Below are 20,331 nucleotides of genomic sequence, written 5' to 3' on the forward strand. Positions count from 1 at the left end.
AAATCAACAGGTGTCTGAAGCACCAACCCCCTACCTACATGTCAAAGAGTGTTGCATAACATCAAGAGCTTAATGAGATACATAAAGGTGAGAACAAGAGAGCTGATAAAAACAGCACGTCTCCCCCTGAGCGCACAAAGTTACTTAAAGGAGCTGATCCCCAATGGTGCAGCACCTCACTATCTGGACATTACCATTCAATGCGTTAGAGACAGCTTGAACCAAGCCTTCAAAATAGATGGCTAATTGGGTTCTACAAGAAAACAGGTTTTGTTTTTTTTTTTGTTTTTTTTGCCAGCTTGCTGGTTCTAAGAGACACCTTTACATGTTTTCAGCGAAGATCGAAGTTGGGTGACCTAGACAATGTTTCAGAAAAGATCTATACACAAGCATAAAAAGTCAAATTATTAAAAAATCGACTGACAAACTAAAATGTCCAGAAATTTCATAAAGCCAGCTGAGGGCCAAAAGATTGGCCTTTTGGACACTCGTCTTATATATAGAATGCTTTTTTTGCACAACATTTGTGATTTACGTCATATTTCTGCTAAGCCAACATGACAATCCAGCAGGATTTGGGTGCTTCTGACGCACGCAACACTCTGTCTCTGTACAGTCTGTACCTCCCTCTGTAGGACAGAGGAGCAAAATGCAAACCTGTGACCCAGCTTCGCTTCCGCTCCCACTCCATCTCTGCCAGCCCGATCAATACTCAATACTCTGCTCCAGTTTCCAGCTCCATCACCTTCCATCGCTTAACTGAGCACAGCCTGCCAATTTAGATCCTAATTTGTAGCACTGTTACTGCCGGATAAAAAGAGGCCATTAACGTTATAGAACTCCTCCACCCACCTTCCCCCTAGCCTACTCCTACCTTCCACTTGCAGTAATTTTCTTCTGCCATCAAAATTATTTAACTCTTGCACAGTGGAGTGGCGGTGTAACACACTGGTACATGCTATGGCTAAATTGTAATTGCATGGAATGTTATGTTATTTTTTTTTAAACCCAGAACCAGATATTGGGGTCTATTCAATTGATCTACACAGTGTTTGATATAAATAACTGTGCTGTTTAAATCATTAAAATAGGACCTTGTGCACCAAAGACTATGAAAATCAAACACTCATCTATTCAGTGTAGTTCTGGTCTGTAAAAATATGTAAACGTCAGGAGGCCATAAGGATGACACCATTATTTAGATCTACCAGGATTCAGAAACATATATTTGACCCTTGTGACCACAAAAATCCCGTAACGCAAACCGTTTCAGAGAAAGCCAACAGCGTTCCTGATACCCACAGTGAAAGGCAAGACTAGTACACTGGCTTCAGATAACTGTGAACCCGGAAAGCTCATAAAAAAGTGAGAATGACATTCACGGCTCTCCCATCGAACTGATAGGGATGGGAATTTTAAACGTTTAAACGTATAAACTCTGAAGAAGTGGTAAAACGTTTAATAATATGATAGACGTATAACCGGTCACGTGACAAATGTCACCAAACGCATATTTTTTATGCATTCATTTTAGTAATTTATCATCAGTAGTCCGTCGCGTACGAGACTGCTCTAGTGCCACAGTAAGGGCGGACATTACAAAATTTTGGCCATTGCCTCCAAGTAGCTTTTCTAATTGGTGCAACAGAAAGATTGACACTGGGGCGGGTTTTATCTTCGGTCGATCTGCCGCTTCATTGGTGCACTGTGTGTGTTTATGCCTGTAGTAAGCGTGGTATGGTATCAACATTCATAACAGCATTTGCTATAGATTTAGCAGAACATTGGGCGTGATCACGTTATCTCCTATGAGGACAGTGCGTGTGAATCGTGAATGCAGCAGTTTTGAAATCGATGTAGATTATCCCAATACTGTGCCGACCCATAAAACAATAACGATGAGGTTGGAAAAACTTAAGAAAATCGTGCTGCAGATGTTCATACAAAACTTCCAAAGGGAGAAAAAGTTGCAATTACCACAGACTCGTGGACCCCATTCCCCAATCTTCCCATAGGTGGAAGGCTTTTTTCACTTGAAATTGATCTGTAAGCTTTTGGACCGAACGGCCGTTTATGTTACAGTTTTTATTTGTATGTTGGAACTACTGCACTAAAGTAAAGGACCTCTGAGACACACTTCAAACAGGTAGGCCAGGCATCTCTTTTTACAATGTAATGTAAAGTTGTGTGGATACGTGAATTTGAATACTTTACGTTATTTAGTAATACTTGACCATATACAATTAACTGCACAAGAAGGCAAGCATTATATTAATTACTTAATATATTACATGATTGTGTGTTAGTTTGGCATTTAAAATAGGACTTGTTGGGAGGTTTATGTACACTAGTACAGTATGTAGGCCTAGAGGAGAGTTGTGATTGATTCGAGTACTCAGAAATTGATCTCGTATATCTCAAAAATCCCCCTGCGAATATCAAAGACCGCAAACTTTTAAATCTCTGAGGCAGACTTTTTAATATCAGTCGCAGTGCTCTTTAAAATTCCAAAATATATTGTGCTGTTTTATCCCTGGTGATTACCTTTTTCCAAAAGTGAAATTATTTCCAACTTTTTTCAATAGAGCACAAATTGCTTTCGCGCTATACAGTGGGTGATGTTCGTCTCTTTTTTTTTTTTTTTTTTTTTTTAAACCGTATTATTTTGGGCAAAGTTACTTATAACAAAAAAAAAACTACAAAAAAAAAAATACGGAACAGATTCCTGTTTTGTTGTTGTTAAATGAACCTTTAAGAAACACACTATTCTAAAAACATACTATCCGAAAATGTGTTCAATATGTATATAGTTATATCTTCACTAGCAACTTTAATTACAACCATAAATATAAACATTTCAATATAACTTTGATGTGTACGTGTTTTTTTTTTTTTTTTAAACTTTGTAGTCAAGTCTTTGCAATGTTAAAACATTATTTGCTTATTTAGGGTTTATTTGCTTAGCAAATACTAACCAGAGCTGTCAGTATCAGAATGTAATATAAAGAGTGTGTGAATGTGAATATGGTTTAAACGCTGACATTGCAAAGAGTTTAAACGTTCATAAAAATTTACCAAAAGCACATCCCTACCTCCTGACACTCAGTCCTTGAACCCTTTCAGTGATTAATTATTTTTGGAACACCTTTATTGAGTACACATGAGAACAGGACAAAAGTGGGTTCAAACGGCAAATGTTAACATACAGGGCTAAAATAAGGTGGTACCCTGAGATGAACTACCAATTGCATCAAATTATGTGTGGATTTTGTAATGTGGATTATACTATTATTTCCGTTGCTATATTACCCCAGTTTCCCTGGACAGTTATTGTTGCTCAAGATTTTTGATAGGCTGTAAGAAAACCCCCACCAGACAGTGTGTGTGTGCGTGTATAAATTGAAGCACTATTTGAAAAAAATATTTCACCACGTAAACCCCCAATGAGATGTAACATATCTTTTACAATAAATATACTTAAAATAAACCTACCAGCTGTTATAAAATTAGACAAAAAGTTTTGACATGAAAGCGAGCAATTTTACCACCGACTAACACTTCTAATGAAAACTGTCAACGGTAATTTTATTAATATGTTTCTCTTAGCACTGTAATTTCAAGGTTACATCTGGTAGGCTAGCGTTAAATTAATCACGTATATTCTGTAAGAGAAAGAGACACTCATCTCTCCTCTCGGGTTCTCTTTGGAGTCTTTCTGGTTTCACACCCTTGAGGGAAGCTTGCAGGAAACTAATTTGGAACCAATTAGGTGATAGTAGATGGACCTGGAACAAACCAAGTTTTCAAAAACCCTGGAAAAGTAGCTAATTACTTGCACCAGCTAGACCTAGGAGTTTATGTTGACTCAGAAATGTCTTCATCTAGACAATGTGGGGAAGCTATAAAAAAGGCCAACAAGATGCTCGGATATATTGTGAGAAGTGTTGAACTTAAATCCATGTTAAAACTTTACAATGCATTTGTAAGACTTCACCTAGAATATTGTGTTCAGTTCTGGTCACCTCGTTACAAAAAGGATATTACTGCTCTAAAGAGTGCAAAGAAGAGAAACCAGAATTATCCCGGGTTTAAAAGGCATGTCATATGTAGACAGGCTAAGAGAATTGAACAAAGAAGACTACGCAGTGATCTGATTCAAACATTCAAAATCCTAAAAGGTATAGGCAATGTCAACCCAGGGGACTTTTTTGACCTGAAAAAAGAAACAAGGACCAGGGGTCACAAATCGAGATTAGATAAAGGGGCATTCAGAACAGAAAATAGGAGGCATTTTTTTACACAGAGAATTGTGAGGGTATGGAACCAACTCCTTGGTAATGTTGTTGAAGCTGACCCCCTGGGATCCTTCAAGAAGCTGCTTGATGAGATTCTGGGATCAATAAGCTACTAACAACCAAACGAGCAAGATGGGCTGAATGGCCTCCTCTCGTTTGTAACCTTTCTTATGTTCTTATCCCAATCAAGGATTTAAAACGAAATAAACTGTTCCAAATTCTGCAGACTTCCAGAACTCCCCGCCTATCTGGGATTCCAAATCTGGGATTCTAAACATGTTTAAATGTTTATGGCTGTTTTCACAGCCCCCGATTAGCCCTAGTTTTGGACTACTTTATCTACAATAACATTAGTCTGAGATGAGTGATCAGGGTCTGTGAAACCAGACTCTAACTTTATCAAAAAAATCAAAAAAGCCATCATAAGCAGCCTTTCAGCAGAGCATTGTTACTTTATGATAACACAACAGAAATGTGGATGAGACGACAAGAGTGCACCATTCATGGGTAAGTGAAAATGACCTTGAATGAATATCGAACCAAACCCTTACACTGTTCACATCCTACTGCTTAAACACTACGGCCTGACCTATTTATTTGATATGCAGATATTTAGAAAAACCTTTCAACTGTAAACTGCTAGCATCCCAGCCACCTACAGTACCAAGACAAAGATGTGAATCCGCGCAGACACACAGACACACAGAGCACCAGGCAGGGCAGAAATCACAACCAGGGACCCACAGCTGCTACTCCACAGACTGCATGTTGCTAAGACACTAATTGTTTGGCAAGAAAAAGAAAAAAGCAGAGTGCCATGAATATTCTGCTACTAATTGCCTGCTTGTAAGGGAACCCCCTAAAGGAAGATTGGGGATCATGAAATATTAATGTTCTTAAAACCACTTTGGAGCCTCTCCCGCCTTACTCAGTCCTCCCTTCCCTCTCCCTGTTCTTCTCTGTCTTTGTAGGGACCCCTGTAACCCCATAATCTAGTTAAACAGAAAGCTAGCACACAGGTTTAGGAATATTATTAGCTCTGAGCACAGCATGGCGCTTGCCCTGCCCCGAAGGCAAAAAAAAAAAAAACAACACACACATTATTTTAAACAACATTTTACAAACAGAAATCTAATAATGCCGTGGAGGGTAATAAATCCCCATTTTAAATCTGCACATTTCTGTTCTGGCTAATGCCCTTGATATGTGTTGTTTTTTTTTTGTGATTTTTCCACTTTGACACAAAAAAGGTTCACAGTGGTAACCTGTCATTATTGTTTACTGTATTGTAAGTTTTAGCTTTAAACTTTGAAACTTGTCAATTCCTGTTTTTCAAATCCAATTCCATTTTCAATTCCTTTTTTTAAAATCAATTCCTTCGAAGGACTGGAATTTATATTTTAGAGACATAATAATTGTCATGATTGTGAAACTGCTTTCATTTGAAACCAACTTAATTGACTAACAGTAACTTCAATGTAATTTGTTGCCACTGTGAGAAGCTCATTTTAACAGAATACTGCTAATGTGTTGGAATTGATTAGAAGACAATTGGGAACTGATTTTAAAAATGCATTTGAAATGGAACTGAAAACCAGGAATTGACCCTAAAGCCTGGCTACACCTCACTGTCACGAAGGCAGTGTACAGAGGTTTCCATTCGAGGATCCTCACTCACATAATTAGTCTAAATATGTGTGATCAGAAGCATTTTTCAGTAGATGGCAGCATATCACCAGGCACCCGTAAGGCTATGTCCAGAAGACAGGCAATAATGAGTTCTGGATCCTCTACTTGGCAAGTATGGAAAAGCTTACAAACCACACATATGAGCTTGGGCGAGCACTGTTGGTCTGATTTGCTGGCTGCTCTGATTGCGTGTGGTTCTGATACGGTTCAGAACTCTTCCTTGGCCAGATCTGATCTCCCCACTCCATTGCAATCTATTTTTCATGCATCAAAAGGACATTCCAATCGATCCAAGAAAATAAACAGCAGCATTGATGCACAGTAAATGTTTGTTATATATGCAAATCTACCGTTCAAATTTACTAGGGAATGAAGGGTCATAATTTCATTAATGCATTTCAGCCATAGCAATAAATACATTTACATATGTTTTATTCATATGATGCACTTGTAATGTTAAGCTCTGAATTTTATATGCCCCAAAGATATATATTTTAACAACCTGCCTTCAATAAGAGCTTGTGTCGTCTCTTCAAAGTCTGGCATCTGCACAGGGGCGCTCTAGAAGATGGGAAGAGACAGCAGTGCTGTTTAAACTGCAACAGTAAACCCTTAAACAACAAGCTTCAGTGGAATCCATAGGGAGAATGCTTCATGCACCACCCACCCAGTCCCCTTGAAACCTGTATGAGGGTCTATGCGAGTAAGGGAGAGGGTTCGTTTGTCTGAATACTAATCATATCTGCTGAATGTAGATGTTTTGGAACCAGAACGGAATGCTGTTTCAGATGTGTTTCAGAAGTTATGTGTAGCCACGCACAGAAAGGCAAAGTATACAAAAACGATGCTTTCAAATCGTATGTGCTTCATGCTCCATTCTCACAAAGTAAGTAAGACATGGAGGTAACTGTCATACTGGAGAATGAAGGGATTGGTTTGATCTATCTGTACCCTGTCAGAACAAGCCACAGCTGGGATTTATCTGAGCATTTTACAGCACTGGGAATTCCCTTGGATTTGATCAAGCACCTATCCTGGGATTTCACTTAAAAATAGTAGCTGACAGATTTTTATTTGCCATGTAAATCAAGGTAATAGTGACGAGGGATTTCAAGATTAAGTATCTATTATGACTAAAATCCTGGGAGATTCCTCGGCACTGTAAATGCTCTATTAAATCCAGGGGAAGCTTCTCAAATCAATCTCAAGTATGGTGGAAAGCCATCCAAGTCAAGGTCATGGAATACTGGGCGTGTCCAAACTTCGAGTCATATAAAACAAAACACACACAAAAAAGACTTAACCAGACTACACAACGCTTGATTTTTTGGGGTTTGTTAAACATTGTATGATACTGATTATCCACAGCCATATTGTGGAGCTCAATGAGCGACATATCAAAAGACACCCGTTGGGACAGCCTGCTTTGTGGAAAACTATAACCCCTCCTCCCTCTCCCTCTTCCCCTTCTCCTTCCCTCTTCTCCCTCCTCCTCCTCTTCTCCCCCCTGTTCTCATGCTGAGACTCAGCATCATTCTCTCTAGCAGAGCCAGTCTGCACAGGGGTTCAGGAGCTGTCACCTGTAAACACACCAAACAGTTTAGTCACTAGTTTCTCCCAGACTTGCTGACACGCAATCTGCCTTACATCACACACAGCAGTGATAAGAACTTGCTACACACTGAGGGGCTAACTGGAGACCACCAAATTAATTTCAACCCAAGGCCTCCCTCCAGAGGTGAAAGGCTAGTGGGTTAGCCCACTGCACATCACCTAGCTCCCCGATCAAGCAGCAACCTTAGGCCCTACAGAAGCCCTACTGCTGGCAGTGAGTTTATGATACTGTTACGAGAAGCCTGTATCCCGCTAGCACATGGAAAGCTGACAAATGTTTGTTTCTCCGCAAAGAGGGTGCTATAAAGCTTTCAAACACCAACAGGTTCTTTCTTATAAAAAAATAAAATAAATAAACATTTTTAATGATTACAGTGTGTAAGCAGTTTAATGATGAAGGAGCCACTCATTTCATGCAAATTCAGTTTTTTTTCAGCTATAGGATTACATTCCACAGACACACACATACCACTTTTCAAATGAGTCTTTTGGAAATAAGAAATATGTATTTCACTTCCCTTGGTGCTACTGATATATTTCGTTACAAAAGACTAATTGTGTCTTTCAGCTGACCTAATCTTAAGCAGAGGGTACCAAAAATGATATTATAAAACACGGAAGAATACCCAGTGTCGATCCTTGTTTAAAACTGAAAAAGATTTGGTTCCACAAAGTACAGAAATGATCCGCTTTATAATAGAGTAAGTGATCTATGTGTTGGTCCTGTAATGGTAGTCAAATGACCTACAGGGACTGTTTACTCATGCAGGTCATTAACTGCCAGGACAGAACCAACACAGAGGCCATTAACACTCCAGTAATGTGACCACCAGCAATGTCATCACTTTACCAGCTGCGGAATACCATATTTTAATATATGTGTTTATTCTGCTTCCAAATAACTGCAAATGTACAGGACTAAAATAGATGCTGACACTTCCTTTGCTCTTTGGTGGTATTGTACATACAGTATTTCCAAAACGTTTCAAACTGTTAAAGAACAACTTGTCACAGGTAAAGAATATCAGTTATCTTAACTAACACAGTCTCCTTTATGTTTAGAACCACTATGTATATCATTTTCTGTTACAGTCAACACATCCAGGATACTCTTTAAAACCATTACCTGCCCCCCGTGCAACACTGCCCTAGTGGATGTAAGAATTACTGCATTTGTTCTTTGTGGCAGTTCTTACTGATGTTTTTTTCAAAACATTCATAAGGGTCAGAGTGTTCCAGGTGGCAGGTTAATGGTTACACTCTGGTGTACCAGTGATACTTGGAGAGTAGAACTGATTTCCACCCCCAAATACCCCAAAGGAACTAGAGGCAGGTAACCATTGAAGAATGGTCACAAATCCCTCTTGTCACACTGAACCATTGCTGTCCTTGTTGCCTAATCGACAGCAATATGGCATGTGTTTCTAATGATTTCGCCCAAACCTTATGTAGAATAGACAGATAGTTACATACCATATACTTGTTTTTAATGTTGTGCCAAACACTGTCTTGAAATATTTTGAGGTCAACTCCATGAAAAAAAAAAAGTATATTTATATATATTTTTTTTTGTTTTATCTTAAATACTTATGCTTACTGTGCTTTTCTCTCAGTGGTACGATGCACACTCAAAAATAAATGACAAAAGGTCATAAATAAAGATCACTAGGACCAGTATTCATCATAAAATTCTAATGACTCGACCAGAATGAATTAGCATTTCAGAATTTCAGGTCAATTTCATCTTCCACTCATTTCCAAATCTATCGGGCCGGTATTTATCCATTCCTAGAAAACATCGACCCTTTTCATACACACACACACACACACACAATAATGCGTATCAATAGAAGGGTTTCCCTAAACTACACACGATTGTAAAACTTTAAAACAAAAAAAGCAATATTTAGGGAGAGCTACGATCTTGTACACCTATTGCAAAGGTGTAAAGAGAGAGAGGCATATGTGTGCCTGCCTTACTGTGGATTCTTGTGAATTTCACCTGAATGTAAACCCTGGTACAGACATCATTCTATATTGACCTAGGAGCGCTACAGATGGAATATGACCGAATACATGTTATACAAGCAGGTGCTACCCTCTAGTGTCCAGAGTGGGAGAAACAGGGCCTGTCTCCCTCACTGATCAGGAGTGGCAGAGCTTATCTGGCAACCGGCCCGCAGGTTCAGAAAAATAAATTAAAAGTAAACCATTTCCTCACCCGCGCCTCTGTTTCAGTCACTGTCCCATCGGCGTCTCCATCCAGTTTGGGGAGAGCCTGAACTTCAGGTGCTGAAATTCTGAGGCACACGTCAGAGACTGATCAGTACAGCAGAAGAGGCTACAGAGCTACTGCAAGTCCAGGCTAACTACTACTGTAAGTGCAGATTTATTTCTCAGGCTGGGGTGTGTATGTTACGGGCACAGGAATGTCCTGCTCATCAGCTTAACAACATTCTCACAAAACCCCTACTTGTTTTTTCTGATCTTGTTCGTTTTCCAGACTTTATTTTCATTCAGGTGAAGGCCATGACATGCTTCCATCTGCTACGAGTCTGACGGAAGCACTCTCCCCATTCACTTCCTGCGTAACAAGTAACAGGATCCCACCAGACCGCACACAGGCAGCATATGATGAAAGAGTACAAGGCTCAGATGGAGTCCTATTGCCTGTAACACAGGAAGTAACTGCCAGCATTATGGCAGGAATAATTGGTTTCACCCGAGTCAAAAAAGTGCCAATAAGAGAATCTTCTTCTTAAAACACGTTGATATACAATTAAATTCAGGACAAATATAATTCAAAGCTATCATAGAATTGTGGTTTGAGGGTGGGTTCATGTGGCTACCCATGCTAGCAATGCCTGATCCTGGTTCAGGGTCTGGTGTTGGTTTGGCCGGTGCAATGTGTGCTATTTCAAGCTCCCACCACTACACCTGTACCCTTGAGGAAGTCATGAAGTCAAGCCTGTCTCTTACACTCCACTGTGGTCAGAGTCAGGCTCCACAAAGAGCTTGGGATTCCTGCTCTTTCCTCTTGGCAGCCTGCAGCTCTGCAACACAACAAGCAGCAGAACCACAGCGGAATCACAGCAGAATCCTACCAGAACGTCAGCCTCCTTGCCCCCTCGACCTTTTAAAAAAAAACACAAAAAAACCGCAGAGCTGCTAGCCAGAGCTGGATTTCCAGCTACACCTCCTGGTGTGAAAGAAAGCTACAGAACTGTGAAAAGTTACACCTCCAAAAACAGAAAGAAAAAAAGAAACAGCGACTGCACAGGGAAGCCCCAATCCTACAGCACACAAAAAAAATCTGTAGCACTGGCTATTGATTCCAAACACAGTTTTATTATAAAACTAGAAATTTGTGTTCAATAGTATATAAAAGGAAGTATTAGTGTGCTTTATAAAGTTTCTAACATGAAATACTGTACTACCATCATGGCTTCTGGTAGACTTGCAATATTATTTTGTAGTTTCTTTGATTACATGATGTTAAATAACTGATCTAAATTATGTTCATGTAGTGTTTTTTTTTTTTTTTTAATTATGTCTCAATCCTAAAATTGTAGGTGATGCAAAACGTTTGTCCAGAGCAGTGCAGAGGAATGGTCTCACCGTTCCAGGCAGAGCGGTGCTTCTCCTTGGCCTCCTGCCCCAGAGCCTCAGCCTCCTCCTTGGTCCTGCGCCTCGCCTCCGCCTCACTCTCCAAGGCTCTTTGGGATTCCTGGAGCTTCTCCAGCTTTCTCTGTCAAACGCAATCCAAGATTAAGCCAGTTAGCTTCTGAATCAATGTCCTTACCCTTATAAAAGTTCACTGCAGTATTTTTGCACTATATTTATACCTTGCTTTTCCCATGGTTACACTATGCATTTACCATAGCTTACCCTGGTTTGCCATGTTTATTAATATGCTTTACCATACCTCTCTTTGCTTTACAATGCTTACCTATACTTTACCATGGTGTCACTGTGCTTTATTACACTTTGCTTTTATTATGGGAAACTTGTATAAGGGTAGTTACAGTGCACAGCAGTTGATTTGATCAGCATATACCCTGCATTAAAAAGCCACAGCTGCATTTTTTTAAACATCTCTATATCGGTTGATCAAATCAACACCGTTTCTTGCAGAACGAAGTCGGGCAGCCTTTGCACTTTCAGTCTCATTTTCATCTTCTGTGCTTCTCAAACTCTCAATCCCAGGTCTCTCAAAGCTGACATTTCAATGCTCTGCGTTTTTAATCCTCAGGGTCTCTCTGAACCAGAACCTCAAGCCTTCACAGCAGTGTTTTGACACAGATACATTCATCTTGGTTTAAAAACCTTCTTTCATTATCAGTAACCCACTCACTCCTCCACCCCGCTAATCTCCCCTGAAAGAGGGTAAAAGGGCCATAAATATAGTAGTTAAATGTCAGCCAGGAACATTAATCACAATGCATTTCCAATGCGTTACACCAGGGCGCCTGTAAACATGTCTGACTAGAAAGATATTAAACATGGACCCAGGGGGATGTCATTCTCGTATTGAATTTAACATGCAGCATATTTATAGGAGCTTGGCTCACAAATTAATTTCTAATAAATCAATCTGTCTTGCCTGTTGCCATGCAACTAGGGTTTATTCTGGTGGGGTAGTGGTTACTATTTGTATACAGAGCATATGCAATTCAAACATATAACAGTATATGTGAATTAATTTAGTATATCCTTCTGAAAAAAAAGAGCAACATTTAAAAAAGAAAAAAGGGAAACAAAGGTGTGTTTAATGACTTGTTTTGAAAACCTAAGCCGTCAACATGCCCTGGGAAGGTCATTGTAACCTTTGTCAGCCCCAGCAAGGGAGTCACTGAAGCAGGAGTTCGGCAATACCAAGAGACCAAGGCTTAATCATTGAGCTGTTTTGTTGCTTTGAAAGTTCTTGTAAATGCGTCAGTTTAACACACTACAGAACGCTCTGAATGTCAGGCACACGCAGCTCAGAGCGATTACCTGCAAGCTGCTCCAGGAAGCTAGAAATCAAACCTGCCTCAGTCTCAATCTCACTTCAGCATTTCCAGCAAGTCCCTGCGACTGTTATTTATCACACCAGCTGCTCTTGCCAACAGCTTTGCTGTGTATATAACTATGTTTATTCGTACTGCATGCCATCCATTTAATTAGGCACATAAATATTCAAGAACGCGACTGTTTAGTTATTCATTTTCAAGGCCTACTACATGCATCTGGTTACTTGCTGACCTCTACACAGCTCTTCTCCATGGCTGACAGTCTCAATACAGATTCTTGCTATGGCTAACTGTCCAGAGTACCATGACTGATAGAGGGTGCTATACATGCAGGTGTCTCCCCTATACTGTCATTGGCAGGGATCGGTATCCCACTCTAAGAAAAATCCTTCATTGTAGTCTACTGCTAAAGCTGCCATGTTTACATGTTTTGTAAACTTGTAAAGCACCTGCAGTAAAATGAACGGCAACGTTTAAACAATGGATGGGACCTTTTGTCTAGAAAAATAAATCGTGGAATATTACATTTATGAAAACAAACAAACAAAAAAACATTAATTGGGCGTTATACAGTACATAAGCTGTACATAATACACAGGTTGAAATAATCAATCCGATAAATCTGAATTATTTGCAGACAGGTGCTTGTGTGGTGGAGTAAAGAGCATTTGGAAAACAACAAGGTTAATTTACTAAAGCAGGATGCTATGCACACACCGACTGTGGCTATCAGTTTCAATGAACGTTCTGCAAACATGACAAACATTTGTCAGCCTGTACTGTAGCTCTTCCAAGTACCACAAATATCTGGAAAGATGTACACGTCAGGTGCAATAAAGTAAACTGAACAGTTTATCATTTGACACTAAATCTACATACCAACTCAAGCAATGATCTCACAGTGTACTTAAAGTCTACATTGCTGAAACAGTGCTCCCCATTCATGAATCTATTCAGAACGTGCTGAATCAGGAGCTGCTTGTAGATAATGTGTAGTGTGCTATTATTATTAATTAGTCATTTAGCTGACTCTTTTATCCAAAGTGACTAGGGTGCGAACTATGCATCAACAACTGCTGCTGCAGAGTCACTTACAAGAAGACATCAGTTTTACGTCTCATCTGAAGGATGGAGCACAAGGAGGTTAAGTGACTTGCTCAGGGTCACACACACACACACACAGAGTGACTGAGCCGGGATTTGAATCAGGAACCTCTTGGTATCAAGCCCTTTGCTTTAACCACATTTAACCCCTCATAATTGAGCCCAGGTCTGGTACCTACCTTCATCGCCTCTGGTCTTCCTTGCCTTCTCGATCAGCTGCTCTTTTATCAGGAGCCCAGCCTTCACCACCTTGGCTAGCTGCTTCAAAGTCTCTCGCTCCTTCTTCCCCAGCTCCCTGGCAAGCAGGCAGGGATCCGATCAGAGCCAGTCTACAGCAATGGTGCACACCTCGTCCATGTGTAATGGACGCTGGGTTTTCACAGAGCTAACTTTATTAAGTGTACTGCAACATTCTCCAGCATTTCATACCTTGAAAACAAAGGCTCACTAATGCATCAAGAACCTAATCACATTTTTGCATCTTGTTTCATTAGCGGTATTCAACAGTGAGTTAATGACCACCAATTGTGACGAAACCTGCTTAGGACATTCTTTACAGCAACTTTTCAATAGTGTCCGAATCTGAGGGTACTTCTGCAGTTTTCCATGATTACACTACACATGTACCATGCTTTTTAATATGTGTTACCATATCTCTCTCTGCTTTACAATGCCCATTTATGCTTTACCATCCACACAATAAGCTTTATTACACTTAATATGCTACAATGGGAAACTTGGTAAGGGTCTGTAGTGATGGCTTTCTGCATGAGGTATTAATTATGTTATTAATTATATGTTTTACATTATGTGTGTGTCTTTTATAATTAAGTTGTTTTTAATCATTATGTTTAAATTGTGTGAATGTGTTTTTTTTTATGTGCTTACTAATTCAGTTGCTTTAATATGCTTTTATGTTAAGTTTTTATACAGTATTGTGTAAGTTTCGAGTTCTTTCATTTCCCATCGGCAAAACCAGCTACGTGCAGTTTTGCACAGCCTAACAAAACTCAAAGTCACAGATAGGTGTCTGAGCTAAATGCCAAAAGGCAGGATATTAGCAGAGATAGTGTGAGATGGGGGGAGGGGAAATAAAAGGCAAGATGGATGTGCCCTGTTAGGTACAACGTGGTATGCATTGTCGGTGGGTGTGCTTGTTTTTGTGCTACTAACGATGTAAGATACAAGTGTCCATAGTGTGAAGGAACTGGTTCTTCGTCAGCGGAAACCAATGAAAATAAATGAAAAAATAACAGTTCTTCTCTTTCTAACGATCCCCTTGTTCTGCATGTGCGACACAGTGCAGTACAGAACTTTCTAACCTTATACAAACTGAACACTGTGTAATGGGCCACTGTGGCTTTTGTTGGTTTTTAGAAATGTATTTGCCATTTAAAAAGCAATCAGCAGTGAATATCACTATGAACGTTGGTAGCAGTCAAGTGTGTCAGTTTGGTAAATGATACACTGTTGAAACACAAAGCAGTGGAGCAGCAGGGGGACAGTAAAGGTTACATTCTTGCACCCCGTGGCTCTGCGATAAACCATGAATGTCAGGGGAGAGAAAAAACTGTTCCGTTTAATTTTCTACTTTTTAAGGTTGGCCTAAAGGGTAACAAGAAAGATGAAGTGTCAAAGTGCCCTCGTGGAACTCTGGAATATCATGAGTAAAGCTGTGGACTGGCAGACAGTGTGACCTAGTGGTTACAGCAAAGGACCTAAACGTAGGGCCTAGATATTTAGCAAGAAACAATCTGGCTTTAGGTAGAAGCAGATAAAATAACGGTGGGAGTTCTTTATTGCTAGTTTGTACTGGTGCAAAACTGAACAGAAATCAGGCCCACCAGGAAACAAGCGTCCCCTGCACCTTTTTATTTGAATGCCAAGGCTAATACTCACTTGCATGTATTTGCACAAACAGTACCACTGGTGTACTCATCTGTAGCATCACAGCAGTCTGGAAAAGAACAAAAAGGAGTAAAAACTTGTAATTCTATAGATTTGTAGTTTTTTGGATAACAGTAAACAACCTGCTGATGCTACAAAACATGCTAACTCAACATGGTGGTAAATGTTTTTTTTCAAAATGGCCTTAAACCTGACTCACCACAGATGCCATCATTGACTCTGGAAGAGGGGACATTCACTGGTCTGTAGCCTGCACTGGTGCAGTGAATGTCCCATTTGGACAGGCAGCTGTCCCTGATTAGTGAAGAAAAGAAAGACTTATTTTTATTGAAGCCTCCTTTTTGTAAACCTTACACGGTCCTTAGTTAATCCTCACTTGACTCACTCGGACAGCTCATTTTGATCTGGAGTGTGGTTCGGTTACTTTGAAAGCATATATGAACGCTCCCAAGCCACTCGGTCCCTTTCAGTTTAAATGAAAACTCAGTAGGTGGTCTCAGCCGGTGTGGGCATACAAACTGAGTTTGGCTGGCTTGTTTCAGTGAAATGTGAAAGCAAAATCAGAGAGCAGCTAGAGAAAGACCTAAAACAGCAGCTAGAGAAAAGGATCTGCTATTTCATAAATATGCCACAGTGCACAGCTGCTGCATCCATCAGCTGGGGTCAGACAGACATTTCTTACAAAGGCTTGTGAAACTGGCTTCACAGGCAATATCATATGGCATACTGATTAGGATGTTCTGTAAATAAGACACAACCTGTTAACATGATCGCAATTCACTCCTCCAAAGACATTTCACTCCTGAAAGAAATACAGCAAACTAATGATGCTTATGTTGCCTGATGTATGGGTATGGGACTCCCTATATATTAAAGCACTGGAAACAATACTGTTATTACACACAGCCTTCAACATGTACCCAACTAACTTAATAATCTACTACTGCAAGACACAAAACAACCACAGTTTAGCTTGCATTGCAATTCATTATTATTCATGTCAAACTGCAGTTGCAGAGCCACTTCAGTGGTCATATGAAGTGCAATTTCTAGGCTGCTGACAGAGGGCAGCAAAACTGCAGTCTTAGTTTTTATTTTACAATAAACTTCACTCCAGTCCTATTAAAAGTCCAGAATCACTGAAAATATTTATTGATGATGCTTATGTGAGGATTATTTTTTATTTCATTTTATATATATATATATATCCCAATGGGGATGGTCTTTTGATTTGTCCAGGCAAGTAAATGGTTTGGATTCGTCATAAAGCTGCCGATCTGAAACGAGATAGAGTATAACATGTCAAGGTTTGAAAACCCAGTCAGAAAAGTGACACTAAGGGCTTTAGCTGAAATATCTATTATTTTTAAATGTCTTTAATGTCGTGTCTTTCAACTGTGGCATTCTTTGCTCGAAGAAACTGACCTTTTGTGTTCCTAATTTGTCAGACTAAAAGTAAGAGCTGGCACGCTTAGGTTAGCACACTGACTGATGATTAGACTGTGGTTAGCAATACAGTATTACTTTATGCGATGGAAAATACTATTAGTAGTAGTAGTCCTACTTAATGACCAGTAGGGGGCTACATCAGCTGTCAAACAGCACCTGATGTTCCAGGTGGAACAGCCAGAACTTCAGCAGAAGGTTCCTCAGCAGAAGTAGTAGTATCATTATTATTACACTAATTTTACATTTTGTAAATATTTATAAATAACATTAACAAAAAATGGTTCTGAAGGGCAATGTCGCTCGGTTTATTTTATAATTTAATTTAACGTTGTCTTTATTTATTCTCGCACACACATGGTTAAACGCTAGACTCTCTTGATAAAGCGATACCTCTGGGTCTCTGCACCTCAACTGCAGAGTTCATGACAATGCAACACAAAAATGAACTCAATTTCAGCAAAGTTTCTAACTGCTTTATTACTGAAGCCATTGCAGGACCCTGGTTTCAGGGAGGCTATGGCTGATTGGTTTGAATGTCGTCCTCAGCTGATTAGGAAGCCTTCTGATTGGTTCATTGTAGGCTACTCGCCCCTAAGCCATGAAGACAACGACCAATCAGATGAGCAGCTGCTACAGGTGAGGGAATTCAATAATTCGACAATATTAAAGTTCTACATGTGATGTACATTCAAATCCTCTGTTGCTTGTTCGCGTTTTAGATAATTCTGTAGTACTTGTAGACCCAAAACGTAATGCAAAAAATAACACCTACTATTTCACGCTATGTAAACGACGCTTGAGGACAGGTCACTGACACTTTCCAGTATAGATGGCAGTGATTTTTAGTTCGAAGTCCAAAAAGTGATTACGTTTTAGCCTTGAAGAGTAAAACCAACTTGGATCATGGTTGATTGTGCATCTTAAAATGGATAACTAAAGACTGTGTAACTGTCATCGTGCTATTTAAAACACGTTCGCAACTCAACAACTAAAGAAACAGAAGCTGTAAGTGTAGAGTAGGCAGATAGATCCCTCACACGCCATTACACCTAAAAACAACTTGTATTAGGGTGACACTTACAACAATTCCCACAAGAGGGCGCTTAACTCCGTGAGATAGACACTTCATTTTGGAACATACTGTTGTTCACATTGATATACAGGCCGTTTACATACAGGTAAGCATAACAAAATAAGCATATTAAAATACATATATAAGATTTTTAGTTAACTTGTGTAAAATGTGTCTTCCAATAATAATATCAAACAAAACCATGCGTTTCAATGTTTTAAAATGTTCGTTATTTTAAACTATAAATCATGTAGAGAGAGAGAGAGAGAGGAGGCTATAAATGTGGTCTACAGAAGTATTCAAGCTCTATGCAATAAAAAGCATCAGCCCTTACACTGAAAAGACAATTGGCCCCCAATCAAGAAAAAAAACCCGCTTCATTTTCAGTTTAATCATTTCACATGATCGAAGTTTTATTTTTTATTGATCATAAAGTTTACCATGGAATTGAATATTCTTTACTGTACCTTTTTAGTTTTTTTTCCTACACTTCACGGTGCCTGTATTCGTGTATACCGCAGTAAACCACTGGTAACCGTCTTAATCATTCAATATCATTATTTTTGCAATAGAAACTATACAAGTATTGTAACCACGTACACTTTAACTTAGAATTAGGTCTACATGGAAACAATGCACAATAAATACGGTATAAAGCACAGTTCTCTGTTTATCGTCATTGTCTGTCTGGTATTGACCTCTTTTGCAACAGTTTATCTGACAAGGTACATTTCAATGAGATTTACATTATGTTTTAATCAATCTGTTGGCCGAGTGCCCAGAATTCAGTGATACCAGTTTCAGGAAAGATATTCGTATTGTATTAGGTGGGGTATGGTTAGGCCGATGTGTTAGAGAGCTGTGTTCTGAAAATATAATAAAATAAAGCTTTACATTGAAATATAATAATAACAATAATAATAATTGTAAACAGGCCCATTTACAAAGAAATACACCTCCGTTTACACTGTTGCATTTTTTAAAAGGTGAATAATAATAATAATAATAATAATAATAATAATAATAATAATAATAATAATAATAATAATAATAAACAGCTCAAGTGGGCTTTATAGGAGGCTGTGTGGTCCAGTGGTTAAAGAAAGGGGCTTGTAACCGGGAGGTCCCCGGTTTAAATCCCACCTCAGCCACAGACTCATTGTGTGACCCTGAGCAAGTCACTTAACCTCCTTGTGCTCCGTCTTTCAGGTGAGACGTAATTGTAAGTGACTCTGCAGCTGATGCATAGTTCACACACCCTAGTCTCTGTAAGTCGCCTTGGATAAAGGCGTCTGCTACATAAACAAATAATAATAATAATAAATGGCGTGCTCTGTACCGTCTTTTTTGGTGCACTTTTGCAAACAGATATTTAATTGACAGCCCTTTTACGTTTTTTTCTTTGAAATTAGTTAGATGACCGTCCCTAAATTGATTTAGTCCACATAATGGTCATTTAAATATGACTACTATTACTGAGAAGTAGTAGAAGAAGAAGAAGAAGAAGAAGAAGAAGAAGAAGAAGAAGAAGAAGAAGAAGAAGAAGAAGAAGAAGAAGAAGAAGCAGCTATGAATACTAGGCCTATACGTGTTGTTTCTACTTGAGACTTTATGGTTTCTCCTGTCTTTCTCTGGAAAACGGATTTCGCTTGTTTCTGTAAAGAACCATGACTTTTTTAATGTAGTAGCCTATATCAGCGGTTCTTCACAGTAAGACTAACCTATAGATACAGTACAGAGTCACGTGGGTGTCTTAATGAAGTGCATGACCTTAAACTGCAACACACGCCTCCTGCAGACTTCTTGTGTCAGCTCACTTCATATTCCGCAGTTAGTTCAGACTTCTTGTGTCAGCTCACTACATATTCCGCAATTAGTCCTTCCACTTCTGAAGCTGACCTCATGACATTTGTCTACACATAGCTCTGCTGTGCAAAAAAAAGAAAAAGAAAACAGATCAAACCGTATTTGTGGGATTAACGTGTCAAGAATGCACCTGTGACGCAAAGTTAAATGGCGGTTTGATTATTCACGCTAGTGGGCACTTGTATTTATCTGTAGCTCAGAATGTGTTGGTTTCCCCAATCAATAGATTTATATAGAGTCTCGTCTTAACACCGCCACCGCTGAAGTCATACATAAACTACTCTACAATGACTAACAATGCATATAAGTCCGGCTGTGTTTT

At 39.3% G+C, this 20,331-nt stretch overlaps 3 long non-coding RNA genes across 4 annotated transcripts in view; 1 reads left to right on the forward strand and 2 right to left on the reverse strand.

Annotated features, from left to right (window-relative positions):
• The window catches only part of LOC131740114 (uncharacterized), a 36,149-nt gene extending 26,251 nt beyond the window's left edge, over positions 1–9,898 (reverse strand). For both annotated transcript variants that reach the window (XR_009330765.1, XR_009330766.1), the window contains exon 1: positions 9,820–9,898. This is a non-coding gene — a long non-coding RNA (uncharacterized LOC131740114). The remainder of the gene's footprint in view (positions 1–9,819) is intronic.
• LOC117973213 (uncharacterized) lies at positions 1,726–14,933 on the forward strand. Its single transcript, XR_004663859.2, has 3 exons — positions 1,726–2,146; positions 9,837–9,975; positions 11,171–14,933. It is a non-coding gene; the product is annotated as an uncharacterized LOC117973213 (long non-coding RNA).
• On the reverse strand, positions 11,243–15,876 carry LOC117417196 (uncharacterized). The gene is made up of 4 exons (XR_004663858.2): positions 15,822–15,876; positions 15,614–15,671; positions 13,894–14,009; positions 11,243–11,346 (listed from the first exon to the last, which is right to left on the reverse strand). It is a non-coding gene; the product is annotated as an uncharacterized LOC117417196 (long non-coding RNA).
• Between the last annotated feature and the right edge of the window lie 4,455 nt (positions 15,877–20,331).

Source organism: Acipenser ruthenus, chromosome 12, assembly GCF_902713425.1.
Source record: "Acipenser ruthenus chromosome 12, fAciRut3.2 maternal haplotype, whole genome shotgun sequence".
NCBI lineage: Eukaryota > Metazoa > Chordata > Actinopteri > Acipenseriformes > Acipenseridae > Acipenser > Acipenser ruthenus.